The sequence below is a fragment of the Meriones unguiculatus genome, chromosome 17 (genome assembly GCF_030254825.1).
Source record: "Meriones unguiculatus strain TT.TT164.6M chromosome 17, Bangor_MerUng_6.1, whole genome shotgun sequence".
Classification (NCBI taxonomy): domain Eukaryota; kingdom Metazoa; phylum Chordata; class Mammalia; order Rodentia; family Muridae; genus Meriones; species Meriones unguiculatus.
Window position 1 is genome coordinate 46131774 of NC_083364.1, and position 18927 is coordinate 46150700.

Genomic DNA, 18927 nt, shown 5'->3' on the forward strand with positions numbered 1-18927 from the left:
CTGATTAACATTTATTACCTACAGGGATGTGAACCAAACATGCTCACTAACATCCCTGTTGTGTAATTAAGGGGTTGTAAATATATTTGGTAAATCTCCTAAAAATTAAATCATTAATTCATTCTTCAACTGTATTTGATGTTAAGAATATAGAAATGATCTCTGAAGCCTGAGCTGAATTTTCATAAACTATTAAAGAATAACATATGAGTTAAGTACACAGATAATTACAAAATTACAAAGTATCATCATGAAAAGAACTGTGTGGAAGAGGATGGTGGGTGAGGATGGTGTATTCTCAGTAAAGCATTGTTTCTGAATTTGAGGATAGCTTGGACCTCTGAAATTTACACCTAATTTAGGACACATTTCCCATAAGCAGAGAGAATACTGACGACCTTCTCAGATGAGGTCAAGCTCATTTCCTTTGTAGTTAATAATTATGAAAGCCCTGCTTCTGGTTAGTTCATTTTTTAAAAATATTTAAGTGTTCTTTATGTAACTAAAGAATATATACCAATAGTATGTTTTACTCCTAGACTATACTTTTTACTGTTAAACTTTACCCTTATCTTTAAGTCTGGTATATTTTATCTTATACAATTACCAGAGGCCTAGAAGCAATTAAAGCTTTGAAAATTGTTACTTTCTATAAAAATACTTAATTTCTAGATTAAGGAACAGTGAGACTATCTTAAAACATGTTGCATTAGTATCCTAGAAAGTCAGTAAGCCATAATAGAGATACTGGTTTGTTTTCAAAATCTTGCAAATTAGCCTTTTCAATTAAAAATAGAGGAGATGCTAATATTAAACCATAGAAAGTAGGTTATGGTATAAAGGAATGAAAATTATCTGCTCTTAGTCAGAAGACATCACCATTGGAAAACAGCAAAGAAACAGGGTTTTTTTTTTCCTAGTCTTAATTTTGGAGATAAGCAAAATTCAGGCCTCAGATTCATATCCATGTTATATAGTTAGATATATAGCCATTTAAATAAATACTTAGAGCCCAAGAGGGAAAGCTGGGCCTGTGAACCCTAATTCTCAGCCACATTACCATACACAAACCACCTAGTAGATGATCAAAGTCCACACTGGAACACTTTCACAATCTTAGGTGAAAGGGACTGTTTGTACAGGAGACAGGTTTGTGCCGAAGCCTCAGTTAATAGGAATATTAACAATATAGATGACTCTGAATCTGTTTTCTTAATGTACTATATACCTTTTAAGAGCTGTCTATCATCATTGTTACCCACATTCTGCAACTGCTCAGCAAAGAAGGAACCGTTTCCATGTTCTAATGAAGAAACTGAGCCTCACAAAATTAGCATTTACAGGATCACAAAGCTAATATGTGAGTTTGTATCACTACCAGGCCTAACAAATTCAAATGGTTTGGGCCTCTCTTACTTTTTTTTTTTTTTTTTTATCTGTTGCACCTCAGCTCATATGGTCACACAACCCATTATTTTTCTATGGTCTAAATGTATTTAAAAACTGAAAAAAAAAAGTGGTTAAGAAATTATAAAGTATGTCCTTTCTACATAAAACTGTCACAACAGCACAGTATCATGTTGAGATAAATTAGCTTCTGAAACTCATGTACTACAGTAAGAGCTTGAGCCATCATTCACACATAAACCCACTTGTTTTCTGTCTTGTCTGCTTGGAAGATAGGGTCTCATGTAGCCACAGACTGTCCTCCAACTCTCTGTGTACACAAGACTGACCTTGAACTCCTGATTCCCCTGCCTCAGTGTTCTAAATTCTAGGATTACCATCATGTACCATCCTGCCTGATTTACTCATTACCCATCCACCTCTATGATTACTCTTCTGGATGATATTTAGTTTTCTATGGTCTACATAGTAGTATGACCACTTACCTTATGAAGAACAATTGTTGTACATTTATTCTTATGCTTCCCAAGAAGAAGGAGTATTGAGAGATTGCCTTTAAAACTGAATTCTGTTATTATATTTGCAAAGAAACACAATGGTTTCATGCTGCCTTCATTGAGAAGTGGGAAGCTGAGAAGGCTGCCTGGTACATCTCTGCATTTTCTTAACTTGTTGTGTATCTTTGATCAACACCACAATCATATAACAAAAGGTGGTGCAACTATCCTGGATCCCATGTAAACATACCTTTGAGAAAATAATGAGAAGTAAAATTGCTGTGGTCATTAAGCCAACAAAATAAATAATTCAAATGTTCTAAAATTAAAATTTGGTTTATTAGGTTTTCTTTCCTTATAGCATGATCAGAGATTTTATATAAATATTTATTTTATAGTAATAGTAAGGTTAAACATAAAAATGTAAAACAATAAACACTGAAACATAATTGAAGCATAAGCATTGTTTTCTAATGACTGCCGAGGGTTTCATGAGAATTTCATAATTCTGGAATTAGAGGTAATATAACAGTAAGCTTGAAGTCAGACTGGGATATAAAGTGAGATCCTACCAGAAAAAAAAAAAAGGAGAAAAGGGAGAAGGTAGAGGGAGGAGGGATGGAGGTTAAAAGCTTTGTTAAGAGGAAGGCAGTTTATCTTTCCTATTCAAAACTGAAGATAAACAATTCTGAAGGAACATTCTGGACCTTTGAAACACCGAATTACCTGGAAATTAGGCACATGTATCGTCATAAGAAGTTCAGATCTACATTTCAGTTCAGGTTGTCCCACATTGGCTTTAACTGTGGCCTCCAGCATCCCACAAGGCAATCTGAAAGCACCTTTCTGAGTCAGCCTGGAGAGACTAATGGGGCCATGCTGAAGCCTGATTCTTCATGGGGACCATGAGTCCAGAAGGCAGAATGAAGTTGGTCTTTTTCTCATGCAGAACCTTGAAGCTATAAACTCTTACCCATAATTGCTCCAAAGGCATTCAAAGAAATAAATTGGATACTATCGTTTACGTAGAATTAGAATATCTAGATGTTTAACATGGTCTTTTACTTTGTGTCAAATGTACTAATTTAGCCATATAAATTTTGCTTAACTATGTTTATGCTTTTTCTAAATTGTTCTTTCCTTAAATAATTTAAATACTGTAGGATTAAATTTTTTGATCAGTAATCAATACTTGAATAACAAGATTTTTGCTATCAACATTGTGGATTTTTGTTTGCTTTAATTCGTATGAATCAGGGCTGGTAAGAATGGACTCCAGAGCTTGAAGTAAACCCTGGCTGGCAGAATAACTTAACTTAGACTAACCTAATCTAGAAAGATGTGCCAATGAAGTTTTATACCCCAGACCATAGTGGAAATGGACAAATATTTGGCGCAACATGAAAAGTTATTGTGTTGAGTAACAACTGTCACTAGCGAACTCTATGGGACAATGACAATGTGATGCTGTGTATATCATCATGACACAGTTATCACTTAGAAGGGAACAATTGTGATTGAAAGCATAGTATGAGCACACTGTCTGGAGACTTGACTCAGCCTTGCCCAACAGTGTTGTCTTAAGAGTTCTCCTTGTCTACAGAGGGCACTTTCCATTATCTTACACACTGTGTGACTGGATAAAGTCAAATGATATAGTTGAAGTGGGTTTTTTTTTCTTTTTTTTATTAATTACAATTTATTCACTTTGTATCCCCCATAAGCCCCTTCCTCCCCCCCCTTCTGGTCCTACCCTTCCTCCCTTTTCTTCACGCATGCCCCTCCCCAAGTCCACTGATAGGGGAGGTCCTGCTCTCCTTCCTTCTGATCTTAGTCTATCAGATCTCATCAGGAGTGGCTGCATTGTCATCTTCTGTGGCCTGGTAAGGCTGCTCCCCCCTCAGGGGGAGGTGATCAAAGAGCAGGCCAATCAGATTATGTCAGAGGCAGTCCCTCTTCCCATTACTATTTAACCCATTTGTACACTAAACTGCTGTGGATTACATCTGTGCAGGGGTTCTAGGTTATCTCCATGCCTGGTACTTGGTTGGAGTATGAGTCTCTAGAAAGACCCCTGTGTTCAAATTTTCTGGTTCTGTTGCTCTCCTAGAGTTCTGTAGAGTGAGGATGGCTTATAAACATCTCGAATACAAGTAGAAGTAGACATCACATAGAAGTCTCAGGAGTAAGTGCTCTGAGCTTTAATGGTTTCACATCCCCTGGGATTTTAGTATGCCATGTAATGAAACACTGTTGCTCCTAAGAGTTGTTCATGCATTGGAAACAATTGCTGCATTGCAGTGAGATATTACTTTTCTTAAACCTTTTTTTTTTAAAGGATACTACTATAAATTCTTTGAGCAGTTTCTCTCACATTAAAAAAAAACATTCACAACTGTTTAGACTCAAGTACATGTGTGTATTCGTGTACATGAGAACATGTGTCTGTTAAGCTGAGTTTTTCTTCATTCACAAAAAGTAATAGTTGACCAATCAAAAGTATAGCAAATTAATTTGCTTCCTTGGCATAATTTACCTGACCATATAACTTATTCAGTGAGCATGACAACATGACAATTGCTAGTCATTTCCTTGTGCATAGATCATCTCTCCACTGCAGCTACTCCTAGTGTCTCCCTGCCATTGTCTCTGCAGCAGCTCTCAGTGGTCCTCTGGAGCCTAGGTCAGTTCACATTCCTACTCATTTCTAATGTTTTTGCTGGACCAATCTTTTCGTACTCTTCCTGCTTTAAACTTTTCTGGAGTTTTTGGCATCCTTTATGTCTCTCATTAATTGATAAAGCAGAAAATGCAAAATATCTAGAATATTAAACATAGATTATATTTCTACCAGAAAATCATCAGGCTGCTGTGTAACTGAAGGTGGGGCACTTCCAAATAGGATCAAAGACCCCCCTATTTATGAACTTGAGGGGAAATATTAGATCATCTGAGTCAGAACTAGGCAAGAAGGAACTGTGTAATTTGAGGGACTATGTTTCAGAGTGGTCACATTCTACATCCTTTCTATAACTAACTTGTATGGGTTGAGGACAGGTGTCTGCTAATCTGAAAGTGCGAAGTTATATCACAGTGACCATAACTGATGATAAAAACATAGGCTTCATTTCCATGTTATAGCAAGTTATATTTGGTTTTCAAGAAAAAGGAAAGAAGGGGGACAGAAAGAGAGAAGTAGGAAATTGAAGGACAGAGGAAGGAGGAGGAGAGAAAGAGCATCCTTTCTTCCAGATAAGAGAAGGACAGAGGGTAGGGAAAGGTGGCTGATACAGAACAGTCTCCTTATGTTATACTTCTGGTTCTGCAGGAAACCTACTGGAAGTGGATCTGCTTCGTTCTAGCCAGATAGCTGTCCTCCCTTTCAATACAGATGATGGTGGTTCGGAAGTCACCATTAGCAGTTGTGGGAAAGTCTATGTTTTTGTGAAAATTGTGTTAACTAATAATTCAGGGAGTGTCTGATCTTGCAAGCTCCCCTAAGGCTATAGTTCTTTGCAGTGTTCTTTCCATTGAGAAGACTTGTTCATCATGTTTGTGTTGTGCAGTCCTTCCTGTATACTGTCTTGATAAGAGGAACTCTAGCTAGCAAGATGACAAAAAAGTTACTAGGAAAAATTCATATTTCTGAAGATATTTTAATGATATAAGAACTGACAACTCTCATTTTTTATTTTTATTATTAGTTACATTCTATTAACTCTGTATCCCAGCTGTATCCTGCTCCCTCATTCCCTCCCAATCTCACCCTCCCTCCCTCATCTCCTCCCTGCCCCTTTCCAAGTCCAGTGATAAGGGAGGACCTCTATCCTCAGGTATCTTCAGGACTGGCTGCAAAGTCCTGCTCTGTGGCCTAGAAGGGCTGCTCCTCCCTTGAGGTGGGGGAGGGGGGGAGAGATCAAAGAGCATCTCTATTCTTAATCCCATCACTGAGCCCAGACAACTACAGTTCTCTTCTTATCACCATGGATTTGTCATTATGAAAAATTGTAGCATGGAACCTATTAAGAAAGGCTTACTTAATTCAGCAGTTTGTCAAATGCACCAAAAGTTTCTACCGTTTTGATTGCTGAGTAGCATTTCACTGTTAGGAAAGACCTTGGAATATTTAGCCATGCTTTCAAGAAAGGCAGTTGCAGCTTTCCATTTGAAACAATTATGAATAGAACTCCTACAAATTTTCACACATATATTTTATGTTAAAACTAGTTTTTTTTTTTTGTTTCTCAAGGGTAAATGCCCAAGGATCGGATGCTATATTTATGTATGTATTGTGCCAATACCACGCAACTATTTTACTAACTGCGCCATTTTCCTTCCCACCAGCCGTGAATGAGTCCCAGCTGTTCCACATCCTATAGCTCCTCGTTATTGGTAGGATATTTTTTTAATCATTATAATGTGTGCAATGGAACAGTTTTTGTTAAAGCTATACAGGATAATGTAGTTTTGAAGGTCATCATCTTATGTAACTCCATCTTTAGAGCTATTCTACTCCTGTGTTATTAGTGTATTTCTGATATCACATGTCAGAAATACATTTTTCTTGTAAGTAATATTTTTCCTATGGAATTTCATTGATTTAATTATTAATCTTTCTAAAAAAAATCTTGAATACCTAATTAAATGGCTTCTCTATGTTTAAATTCTAATGTGGTATAATACACATTATGTATCCATATTTATATGAATGCTAAATATCTGGTGTAATGTACTGATTTAACGTATGTTTATTGAATATTTACAGTGTTTCATCCAGTTAGGTGGAAAAGACATACTATAACAAGAATGCAGTCTACAAAATTATGGGTTTTTGAACTTCTAATGCTGAGGAACATAATATCTAGCATGTGTTAGCTAAAGTAAAATTATTGAGATTGGTGTGTGCAATGGTGAATGGATATGAGTATATCTTTTATAATTTTGGGAAAATGGAAACAGATTTGTGAAATTGAGCATATTGTTTCTTCAGGGGGAGAGGCTAGTGTTGGGCATTAGATGCTCTGTGTGGTAGCACCTCCTGACTCCAGCTGTTATTTTTATGTCAGAGTCAAGAGCTTCACTTTATTTCTATAGATGTCTATGTGTCCTAACAATGATTTCCTAGCCTCCCCCCCTGAAAAATTAACCATGCATGGTACCTTTCTAGGATTTACCTCTAGCTACCGGTGGTGGTAAAGGTATCATTTTAACAAATATTTGACTTTGCAGTACACCACAGCATAATAAATTTGCTCAGTATTTTTCATTGCTGTAGGACATTGTACACTGACATAAAGTTCTGGTTCTAAGAAGTAGCTTATGGAACATTTTCTGTTTTATGTGCTGGTTCCAACCTTTGAGTTTCATAACTTCCTAACATACCAATTTATCAGTCTCTGGTTAGTGCCCATTTCTCTGCTTCATTATGCTTCCTAGATGTGCTGATCAAAATTAATAGCTTTATTATATGTTGTTGACTCCCAGTTGTTTTTTTTCTTTTTACCACAAAAGTCTACCATAGCATGTTTCTCACTCCAAGCTTATGAATGCAACAATTGACTTCATACATGTTTCATTATACTCGATCCAGCCATTACAAAAATAAAATGCATCAAAAGTATATACTTAACACCACTTAGAAAGGTTTTCACAATATGTAAGTTAGTGTAGGAGGCTGCAGACAATGTTCTCATCCTACATTGATGAAATGAAGTACAGCAGTCCGCAAGCACTGAAGAACTGGTGAGCCTGTTACAATGTTCACCTAGAGGTGACAAGAAGATTGCAGAGTCAGGAAGGCTGTTTAAATTGTGGGATTGTAGCGTTTCTTCTTTTTTCTAATGTTGTGTTTTAGAAGGGTTCTTAGTATTTGTCTATTGAGATTTAATTGACAAATACACAGTTTTGTAATTTAATTTATTTTTATTCTCTTGGTATCCCAGCTGCAGCCCCCTTCCATATGCCCTCCCAATCCCATCCTTCCTCCCTCTTCTCTTCCCATGCCCCTCCTCGAGTCCACTGATAGGAGAGGTCCTCTTTTCCTTCCTTCTGACGCTAGCTTATCAGGTCTCATCAGGACTGGCTTCATCATCTTTCTCTGTGGCCTGCTAAGGCTGCCTGCACCCTCAGGGGGGAGGTGCTCAAAGAGCCAGTCCCTGAGTTCATGTCAGAGACAACCCCTGTAACCCCTGTTCCCCTTACTAGGGAACCCACTTGGAAACTGAGCTGCCATGGGCTAAATCTGTGCAGGGGTTCTAGGTTATCACTGTTTAAAGATGTACATTGTAATATTTTCTATATATAAATACATTGTTAAATGCACTGAAATCAATCAAGTTGTTACATCTGTCTCATCATATAGTTACTTCCTTGTATCCTGGGTTAAGAACAAAGAAGACATATATCTTAGCAAATTTCAAATACACCATCCTTATTAATAATGGTTGCCAGCCTTAAAATATGTCCTCAAATTTTATTCACCTTGTAAGAATAAATTTGCACCTTTTGGCTGGTTCCAAACTCTGGCTAGTATATTCTGTATTTTGCTTTTGCAATTGACAATTTTAAGTTGCACATTTGTATGAAATTATTAGTATTTGTTTTTATGTTCTTGGCATCAGTGGCCCCTGGCTTGTTCTTGTTTACACAAATGGCAGTGTTTCCTGCTTTCATACGTCTAGATAATATCCCCTTGCATTTTATATATGTGTTGGAACATACATGCCACACATTTTTATATTAATCTACTTATAGATACCAATTATTTTCTCATCTTAGATACTTTAAGTATTGTATATATCTCTTTGGCATAATGATGTATGCTTGGGTCATTGGGTATATGCATATTCTAAGTGTTGGATATATGCTTAGAAGTGGGATTTCTGAACACCATAGAGATTCTACTTTTAATTTTTCAAGAAATCGTCCTATTTTTTTTTCCATGATAGGTGTATCAATTCCTACTGAGGTTATGTAATAGTTCCCCTTTCTTCATAATCTGGCTAGAATTTATCTGCCATTTTTAAGATATTCCTTTTTTATGAGTGAAGTGACACTTCATTGTGGTTTTGATCAAATTTTCCTAGTCATTATGAACAACCCTTGATAATTTTGAATTAAAAATATTAATGCTACAAGAGATCGTGACAACATCTAACACATTGCCTTGGCAGAACTATAAGGGACCAGTACATATTAGTATGAATTTATTTTCTGATTTATTCTTAACTTCAAAATTGACGTATACATATCGAGACAATATAAAATATAAGTTAGAAAAAGACACAGTTGAAGAAAACAACTTTTCTAGGACAAGTCTTATTCAAAACTATAAAGTAATCTAATGGAGTTATGTCTCAGCTCTTTAACTGTTACCTGAATAGTCACCTTATTCCATCCATAATTTCTATGATATCATCAGACTTATTAGTGGATGGTCCACTGCTTTTACTTGTAAGAGTGTTCAACTGTACTTTACCAAATTGAGAAACTATGATGTTTGATGCCAACTATTGTGTAATTTTAAAAGAATATAAGAGGCTGAGTCTTTTATCTTTTTAAAAGATAAAAGTCTTTTTATCTAAAAGTAGATCATTTAACTTTTTTGTTCTAAGTAAGAGTAAGAAAACTGCTTATTTCTATATAGAAAGTCAGCGTGTGCGGTAAGTGACTTGTTTTCCCTGGAGAAGTGACTGCAAACTGCTTGACAGATTCTCATATCTAGATGTAGTGGCTTTACTGGTAATGACAGTAACAATAACAAAGCACTATAAAAAGAATACTGTAAATTCATCTACATTTTATATGGATATTAGTTTAGGGTATGAAATATTAGGATAGACTATTACAATTTAAAAAAATTATTTTTTGTGGGAAAAACTCTGTTGTTCACTCTTGCTTTCTCTGACTTTATCTCTGCATTGGACATACTATCTAGTGCCTTTTAAGAAGATTTTTCTCTTTGTTAATAGTTGAGGGCCCAATGGAATTGCAATAAAACCTAAGGTACTTTAAGAATATAATAATCCACAAGGTATGATTTATGTGTTGTGGCAGTTATTAGAATATATGGAGCATAAATTTGTGGGGTCTTTTTATCTAACCAAACAATGACGTGTCAAGATTACTATGCTTGGAAAGTAAGACAATCCCATCGAATCTTTGAGGTGGTATGAGTTCTCAGAAGTCACACTGCTTTGATTTCTAGATCATGTGGTTAGAAACTATTAATCTCATTGGTTAATCCTGCTGAGTAAGAATGGTTTCTTTTTTTTTAATATGTATTTATTTATTATGTTTACAATGTTCTGCATGTACAGCTACAGACCAGAAGGGGGAACCAGATCTCATTATAGATGGTTGTGAGCCACCATGTAGTTGCTGGGAATTGAACTTAGGACCCCTGGAAGAGCAAACAGTGCTCTTAACCTCTGAGCCATCTCTCCAGCCCCGTAAGAATGGTTTCACAGTAAACATTTGCAGTCTACTTGATGATGGTTCTGACTTATTAAAGTATTATCCTCTCCAGAAGAATATAATGTTCCTTATCAGTAACCCGGTGTTGCCCCAAAATGTACTTATTATTAAACTTCAAACTGTACTAATAAACAAATCATGTAAATTGTTTTTACTGGTGTTATGCACATGCTATAACGTGTTATAATATCTCTGATTTTGCTTTCTGTACAGAAGTGTAGTATATTTATTGTGGGGTTTTTTTTGATAGAAAATGTTTACCAACCCTTGATAAGAAATCTAAAGTCTGTGGAAGCTAAATGCTGTTTTTGAGGCATTAGGTCCCATTGAATCTGAGTTCAGAAGGGCGTATCCATTCCACCTACTGTTGTTCTGTGTATCCCTCCAGTGAGTTAGCTTCTATTTTTTGTAGCTTCTTAATCTATAATGCTGTTATTATATATGAAATGGTTTTAATGGTGCCTTACTTATTATTGTTACAATACTTGTTGCCTATTGTTATACTTCGTATCAGTGTGTTTAACTGATAGGTTGTCCAAAAGAGACTAAGATTCTCCTAATTTTTATAAGTGGGTTGAAGCCTTTATACTTCATATATGAGAGAAAATGGGCATTGTTTTATTCTCAATTTTTAAAGTATGGTTTGTTTATCCTCTTTTTAGTCTCTTTAAGAGAAAAACATTTTTGTGATTGTAAATTACATTGATGACTCCTAATATTGATATGAAAATTTAAAAACAGAACACTTACATGCCAGCTGCAAGTATAACCTGCCCTGCATCTGCCAGAGGATAGTGAAACCCTTTGTTGCTCTCTCATCCGTCTTTGCAGAGGGCAGCCTTACATATATAAAGCAACTTGAACTGATTACATTTTTTAAACGATTAAGCTTCTGTTTTTATTGTATTTTATGCAATAGTGAAGTTTTTATTTCCCTTCATTATTTCAGTGTTATGCACACCAAACATATTGATATTTTCATCTCAAGCTACAAAATTCATGCTGAACTACATGGAACCCAGTGAGGCAAAGGCTCTAAAGACACGGTCCTGTAGCACACTGAGCTGTTGGTCTTTTGGCAACCATTTTATTTCTTCCTAGGAGTTCGAGTAAAGGAAAACCTATGTTCTGTTGTGATAAATCTACTAGTCTAGTTTCTCAAGAAGATCCACTGTGTGATTGGCAATTTCTAGATAAATGATTGTTGAAGGCTGTAAGTTATAGCTTGAATTTTAAAAAATATCACAACTGAAGGAGCAACTTTAACCTTGACTTTTTAAAATGACAAGAATTGGTGTTGCCTATAATTGCTTCATATCTTGTGTTTGCTCAATTTACTGGTCCAAACATGATGTTACTCTTCTCAGACCTGTAGGTTTAGTCTCACAAAAGAAAACACTTTTTTTTTTAACTCCTTAGTACATCTTTCTTGACTTAATGTCATTTGTAATAAAAATATCTTAACAGAAAAAGAAATACCTGGACAAGAAAAAAATGTGGTGATGTTTACTTTAAAAGAAATTAACAAAAATTATTTATCAGTGCATCCAGAATTAAATATGTGGTTCAAAAGGCAAGATTTAATAGCAGATAGGATGAGAAAGATCCATATGCACCACACTACTCTGTAGATAAATAAGATTGAATCAGGAGAAACTGAAGGTCAACAAATATCAACACTTTATTTTTGTTCAAGTATAGTTCTGATGTACTATTGTAATAACTTTAAGAATAAATAGATTACAATTATATGTCCTCATAACATCTAGTACTTTGCTTAACATAACTCTTATTACTGTGGGATTACAAATTTGGCTGTATAATTCCTTTCTTAGGCAGAGATTCTGTTTTTGTCTTGATCACCTTGGTAGCCAGTGTACTCAGCACAATTCAGAATCTGGTACTAAAAAGGTCTCGCATGAGGTTGAAAGAATTAATGAGTAAATAGATATTCAAAAGTGAATGAATTTGTAAGGGACATTATTACTTTATTTATTGGACCGAGTGTTATTACTGGGCCATATGCATCAACTAATAGTAGGCTTTTCAAATACATCAGGAAAAGGGCATGCTTTTGATGTTTATGTCACCCATTCTCAGGTCTTTCCACTTATCTCTGCATATCAGCCAATTTTCACATTAAGAGTATAATACTGTTTTCACAGAGATAAAGTATTTGCATCAGGAACTTGCTCAGATATTACCTTCTACTAAAATTACCTTCATTCCCCCAGCTATGAATAATTGCTTCTTCTCTGATGATCTTCCACAATATATTATTAAAGTCTCTCTGGAGGAGTGAATTTGTCTTCAGAGTTTTCAGTGGTTTATTTAGTTGTATCTGTCCCACACTGAGCTTCGTTCATGTGCGTTAAGAAATACCATACAAAATAAATATTTGTGCATAAAAACAGAAAGTTGTTAAAAAATAACTTGCATATGTTTTAAACTAAAAAAAGAAATGATACCTTGGAGTACTTAACCCAAGCCCAGTGATGAGAAATCCACTCTCAGTACTACCACATGCAGTAAGTTTAACCACAACACTGTCTGCAATCGAATAGTCATGCCTGTGAGAATCTTACCTATTGTTCTTTTGCGCATTGGTGACTAGCATTCCCCATTAGCCACTGTTATTAATTAACTAGTTCTGCTATTCATACAATACATTCTACTAACCAATTTATAGAATAATAATTAATGAGATGCTTTTTGTTCCCAGGTATATCTCTGGATAATAGGGCAAAAGGGTCATGTAAACAAATGCTTGCATAGCAGTAGGTCAGTGGCTAAGACACTGAGCAAGGGCATGTAAGTCGAACTTTTTTACCTACAGAGTCAAAACCTTCACTTTACTCTGTATTTATTCTCTCATGTTCTCCAAATGAAAAGTTGTAATATGCTGCCAAGTGTCTTATCCTCCCTTGTTTTCTTCTTTGCCTTGTTTGTTTGAGATAGTGTCCATGGTGTATCCTAGTCTGGACAATGAACACATGACAACCTTCTTGCCTTTAGAAGCTATCTCCCAGTTGTTTTAAGCCTGAACTGACTAGCATTTTAGCTTATTCCCATTTGTTGTTTCATTTGTTTCCTCTTTCTCAACTTCTTCTTCCTCCACTTTATCATTCTCTTCCTTCTCTTCTTCTGAGATGATGACAACTCGCTGGTCCCGAAAGGGGGAAAAATGTCCAAAATTAAAGTATGTGGCAAAGTCAAGATGCAGTCCCTGGAAATCTGATCAGAGAGCTTGCAAACAATAGAAGTAGTGCTTTTAAATCTTTGAACCGCAATTTATATTTAGATGATTTCTCCAAAACATTTATGTTTTCTCTGTTTTTAGAGATAATCTTTTTTAGTTTAATTTCACTTATATATTTATTTATTTATTGCAATTTATTCACTTTATATTCCCACTGCAGCTCCTCCCTTTTCTTCTCTCAGTCCCACCTACTCTCCCTCTTCTCCCCTATGCCCTTTCCCTACTTTCCCGGGGAGGACCTCCTCCCCTTCTGTCTGACCCTTGCTTATCAGCTCTTACCAAGGCTGGCTACATCATCTTCCTCTGTGGCCTGGTAAAGCTGCTTCCGACAGGGAGACATGATCAAAGAGCTGGCCACTGAGTTCATGTCAGAGACAGCTCCTGTACCCCTTACTAGGGTACCCATGTTCGTAGCAACTCTATTCGCAATAGCCAGAATCTGGAAACAATCCAGATGTCCCTCAACAGAGGAATGAGTACAGAAATTGTGGTACATTTACACAATTGAATACTACTCATCAATTAAAAAAACAAGGAAATGATGAAATTTGCAGGCAGATGGTGGGAACTAGAAAAGATCATTCTGAGTGAGGTAACCCAGAAGCAGAAAGACACACATGGTATATATTCACATATAGGTGAATATTAGCTATATAATATAGGATAAACATATAAAATCTATAGCCCTAAAGAAGCTAAACAACAAGGAGGACCTTAATGAAGATACTTAATCCTCATTCAGAAGGGCAAACAGGACAGACAATGGAAGTAGGAGAAGACAAGGAACAGAACAGGAATCTTCCATAGAGGGCCTCTGAAAGACTCTACCCCACCAGCATATCAAAGGGGATACTGAGACTCATAGCCAAACTTTGGGCAGAGTGCCTGAATCCCTATGAAAGAAGAGGGAGATAGAAAGATCTGGAGGTGCCACGAACTCCACAAGGAGAACAACAGAGGCAAAATGTCTGGGCCCAGGGAGCCCTGCAGAGACCTATACTACAACTAAGGACCATGCATGGAGAAGACCCAGACCCCCTGTTGAAAGGAAGCCCATTGGTTGCTCAGTTTCCAAGTAGAAATAATCTTTATTTTAAAGCAGATTTAAATAAATAATCATCATTATGTTTCCATTGCATTTATACATGCTCAGGAAATAAAAGTTCATATGCAACATAAACAAATGGACAATTATATTATAAAAACAGGAAGTGTAATTTTGTTTAAGATGATACATCACCTGTCTAAGCTGACTGTAAGTTTAGAGTACTAAGGATTGTTGGGAAATGGATGTTACCAAGTTTTCTAGCAAAAAAACTAGATGCAGATAAGAAAACATGTCTCTGTTAGAGCCATTCTCTTTCCTCCTTCCCTAACCAATATTCTTTTTCTTAATTTTGCTTTTCTCCTTTTTTCTTCATGTTATAAATTTTTATCTAAATGAAAATCTTAAAAGTAGCCTTAACTTGTGTACTATCTCTTAATTTATAATATGAGGGATTTTATTGGCTGATCATAAATCTCATAAATCTGGGAAAAGTTTATATTCTGCATATTTGATGGAATCCAATTTTGTTAAGGAAAAAAATGTAGTAATTTGTAAGTAAGACACATCTAAATCATTCATTGAAGTAGAACATTTTTTTTATTTTATTTATTTATTATTTATACAACATTGTGCCTGCATGTACATCTGCATGTCAGAAGAGGGCACCAGATCTCATTATAGATGGTTGTGAGCCACCATGTGGTTGCTGGGAATTGAACTCAGGACCTCGGGAGGAACAGTCAGTGCTCTTAACCTCTGAGCCATATCTCCAGCCCCCGAAGTAGAACATTTTTATCCAGGAATTAAATTCTACTTTTATTTTTTACAGACTTTTGTTTTGAAATTCACTAAGTTGCTTCCTAAAAAAGAAAAAAACTGCCTTTTTAAAAATTTCTACTTTATCAATATTAAGGGGGTTTCTATGAATCTTTGAAGTTCATAATCAGGAATGTTTATTGGAAATTTTAGCAAGGTAACTGATAACCTGCGGCTTTGATTAATTCATGTGTTAGAATCACAATGTTCACCTGTAATCCCAGCACTCAGGGAGGCAGAGGCAGGTCGATCTCTATGAGTTCAAGGCCAGCCTGTCTACAAAGCAAGTTCCAGAACAGACAAGGCTACACAGTGAAACCCTGTATCCAAAAAAAAAAAAAAGAAAGAAAGAAAAAAAGAAAAGAAAAAAGAAACACAATGTCTAAGATACTTAGGATGAATTTTTGTTCATTTATAGGGAATCGAAATATGTATTTTTTCCTTTTTTAACTTTTATTAATTACACTTTATTCACTTTGTATCCCCCCATAAGTCCCTCACTCCTCCCCTCCCAATCCCACCCTCTCTCCCCCTTATTCATGCATGCCCTTCCTCAAATCCACCAATAGGGGAGGTCCTCCTCTCCTTCCTTCTGATCTTAGTCTATCAGATCTCATCAGGAGTGGCTGCATTGTCATCTTCTGTAGCCTGGTAAGGCTGCTCCCCCCTCAGGGGGAGGTGATCAAAGAGCAGGCCAATCAGATTATGTCAGAGGCAGTCCCTCTTCCCATTACTATGTAACCCACTTGGACACTACACTGCCATGGGCTACAGTTGTGCAAGGGTTCTAGGTTATCTCCATGCCTGGTACTTGGTTGGAGTATGAGTCTCTGGGAAGACCCCTGTGTTCAAATTTTCTGGTTCTGTTGCTCTCCTTGTGGGGTTCATGTCCTCCCCAGATCTTACTATTTCCCACTTCTTACACAAGATTCCATGCCCAACAGTTGGCCATAAGTCTCAGCATCTGCTTTGATAGTCTGCAGGGCAGAGCCTTTCAGAGGCCCTCTGTGGCAGGTTCCTAACTTGTTTCCTGTTTTCTTCTTCTTCTTCTGGTGTCCATCCTTTTTGCCTTTCGGGGAGGGGATTGAGCATTTTAGTCAGAGTCCTCTCTCTCTTAATTAGTTTCTTTAGATGTACAGATTTTAGTAGGTTTATCCTATATTATATGTCTGTGAGTGAGTATATACCGTGTTTGTCTTTCTGCTTCTGGGACAGCTCACTCAGGATGATTCTTTCCAGGTCCCACCATTTACCTGCAAATTTCATGATTTCCTTGTTTTTCATTGCTGAGTAATACTCCATTGTGTAGATGTACTACAATTTCTGCATCCATTCTTCAGTTGAGGGACATTTGGGCTGTTTCCAGCTTCTGGCTATTACAAATAAAGCTGCTACAGACATGGTTGAACAAATGTCCATATTGTGTACTTGAGTCTCTACTGGATATATGCCTAGGAGTGGTAAGGCTGGGTCTTGAGGAAGTGCTATTCCTAGTTGTCTGAGAAAGCGCCAGAGTGATTTCCAGAGTGGTTGTACAAGTTTACATTCCCACCAGCAGTGGGAATCTTCTCCAGCATGTGTTGTCACTTGAGGTTTTCATCTTGGCCATTCTGATGGGTGTAAGGTGAAATCTCAGGGTCGTTTTGATTTACATTTCCCTAATGGCTAATGACATTGAGCATTTCTTTAAGTGTTTCTCTGCCATTCGATCTTTCTCTACAGAAAATTCTCTGTTTAGCTCTGTTCCCCATTTTTTAATTGGATTACTTAGTTTGCTGCTTTTCAACTTCTTAAGTTCTTTATATATACTGGATATAAGCCCTCTGTCCATAAGTTTGTGGGTTTATTTCTGGGTCTTCTGTTCGGTTCCATTGATCCACCATTCTGTTTCTATGCCAGTACCATGCAGTTTTTATTACTGTTGCTCTATAGTACAGCTTAAGATCAGGAATAGAGATACCTCCAGAAGATCTTTTATTGTAGAGGACTGTTTCAGCAATTCTGGGTTTCTTGTTATTCCATATGAAGTTTTTCTTTCCAGGTCTGTAAAGAATTGTGTTGGTAATTTGATGGGAATTGCATTAAATCTGTAGATTGCTTTTGGTAAGATGGCTATTTTTGCTGTGTTTTTCTTTTCCTTTTTTTTTTTTTTTTTCAATGCAGTTTATTCAGGAACATTGAACAATCCTCGGACCCCGGGGAAAGCCAGCCCACAGCTTAAATAGCCTCTGGGTAGCCAACCCAGGCGTGCCACGTGGGCAATGCAGATAGGTCCACATACATGGAAGCAAGCCAGATCCTCAGCCTTAGCCAAATGTGGAATTGTTCGTGACAGAGAGCACTCACCATCGGGAAGGTGGAAGGCGGAAACCAGCTCCATCTTTAAGGCATAGCATTCCGCAGCTCTCTACAGTTCCCCCTTTTTGTTTTAGACGCATCAGGCAAGAGTAGAGGTCTGATCTCTGATATTAGAAATAAATTGGGCCTTTGTACCGATGTTCATTTAGGTGTCATCCACCCAAAGAGCATCAGACCCGTCTGATACCTTTTTCTCAGAGGCGGGACCTGGGGCATCAACCCGCATGCAATCAGACATGCTCTTCTCTGGATCGAAAGCAGCTGACCCTGAGTGCAGTGCTTAGCCTCGCATCCTGAGCGTATCATTTTAGCTTTTTATGGTATCCAACCATGCTTGGGGAGAATGTCCTGCTTCAATGGCTGTAAAGGCCTGAATGATCATGGCTGCATCACACTGTTGTGAGACTCTAATCTTGCATATATACCACAGGCAAACCAAGGAGACCAACACCAGAAGGCCTGCTAACGCTCCCATGCCCGCCCATTCCTTCAGATGATTCATGGCTGCAGCAATCCATGTTGATAATCCTGTGGCTAGTCTTGCGTCCACTCTGGTAGAATTTACTGTGACAATGGCCACTCTCAGCTGCTCCATCGTAGTATCGAATTCTCCAGTCCAATTACCTAAAATATAGCTCGACAATTGTTTAGACAGATTTGCAGCACAGGAAAAATTCTCATGTTGTATGCTAGTGACACAAAGTCCAGCAAACTTTCATTGACAGCCAGGTTGAGTGATTTGCCATAGGGTATCAATTTGCTCCTGCAAGAGGTCAATCCTCTGATTGAACACCATCAAGCTTCCTTTTAGTTGAGCATTAATTCCTTTATGTACAACTAAGGCATGAGCTACATTGGCTAAATGATTATTCAGGGTCTGAGCAGTCTGCCTAGTATGACTCATGGCTAATGCCCTGGTGGTAGCTCCAACAGCCGCCAATGAGATGGTAGTAACAATGGTGGCTGTAGTTCCAAGATCCCTTTTCTGTCTGAAGAGAGTCATAGCGTGAGGGGCATCAATGGGCACAGGCACCCAGTGAGGCATGCGAGTAACCAGGGCATACCTA

At 37.1% G+C, this 18927-nt stretch overlaps 1 protein-coding gene across 16 annotated transcripts in view; it reads left to right on the plus strand.

Moving 5' to 3' along the window:
* The window catches only part of Zbtb20 (zinc finger and BTB domain containing 20), a 789314-nt gene that overhangs the window by 342688 nt on the left and 427699 nt on the right, over window positions 1-18927 (plus strand). For 10 of the 16 annotated variants that reach the window (XM_060370416.1, XM_060370411.1, XM_060370414.1 and 7 more), the window contains one exon: window positions 6249-6296. The exons of the other annotated variants lie outside the window; for them this stretch is intronic. The gene's annotated coding sequence lies outside the window, so the exon portion shown is untranslated. The remainder of the gene's footprint in view (window positions 1-6248; window positions 6297-18927) is intronic. 16 annotated transcript variants of the gene reach the window in all.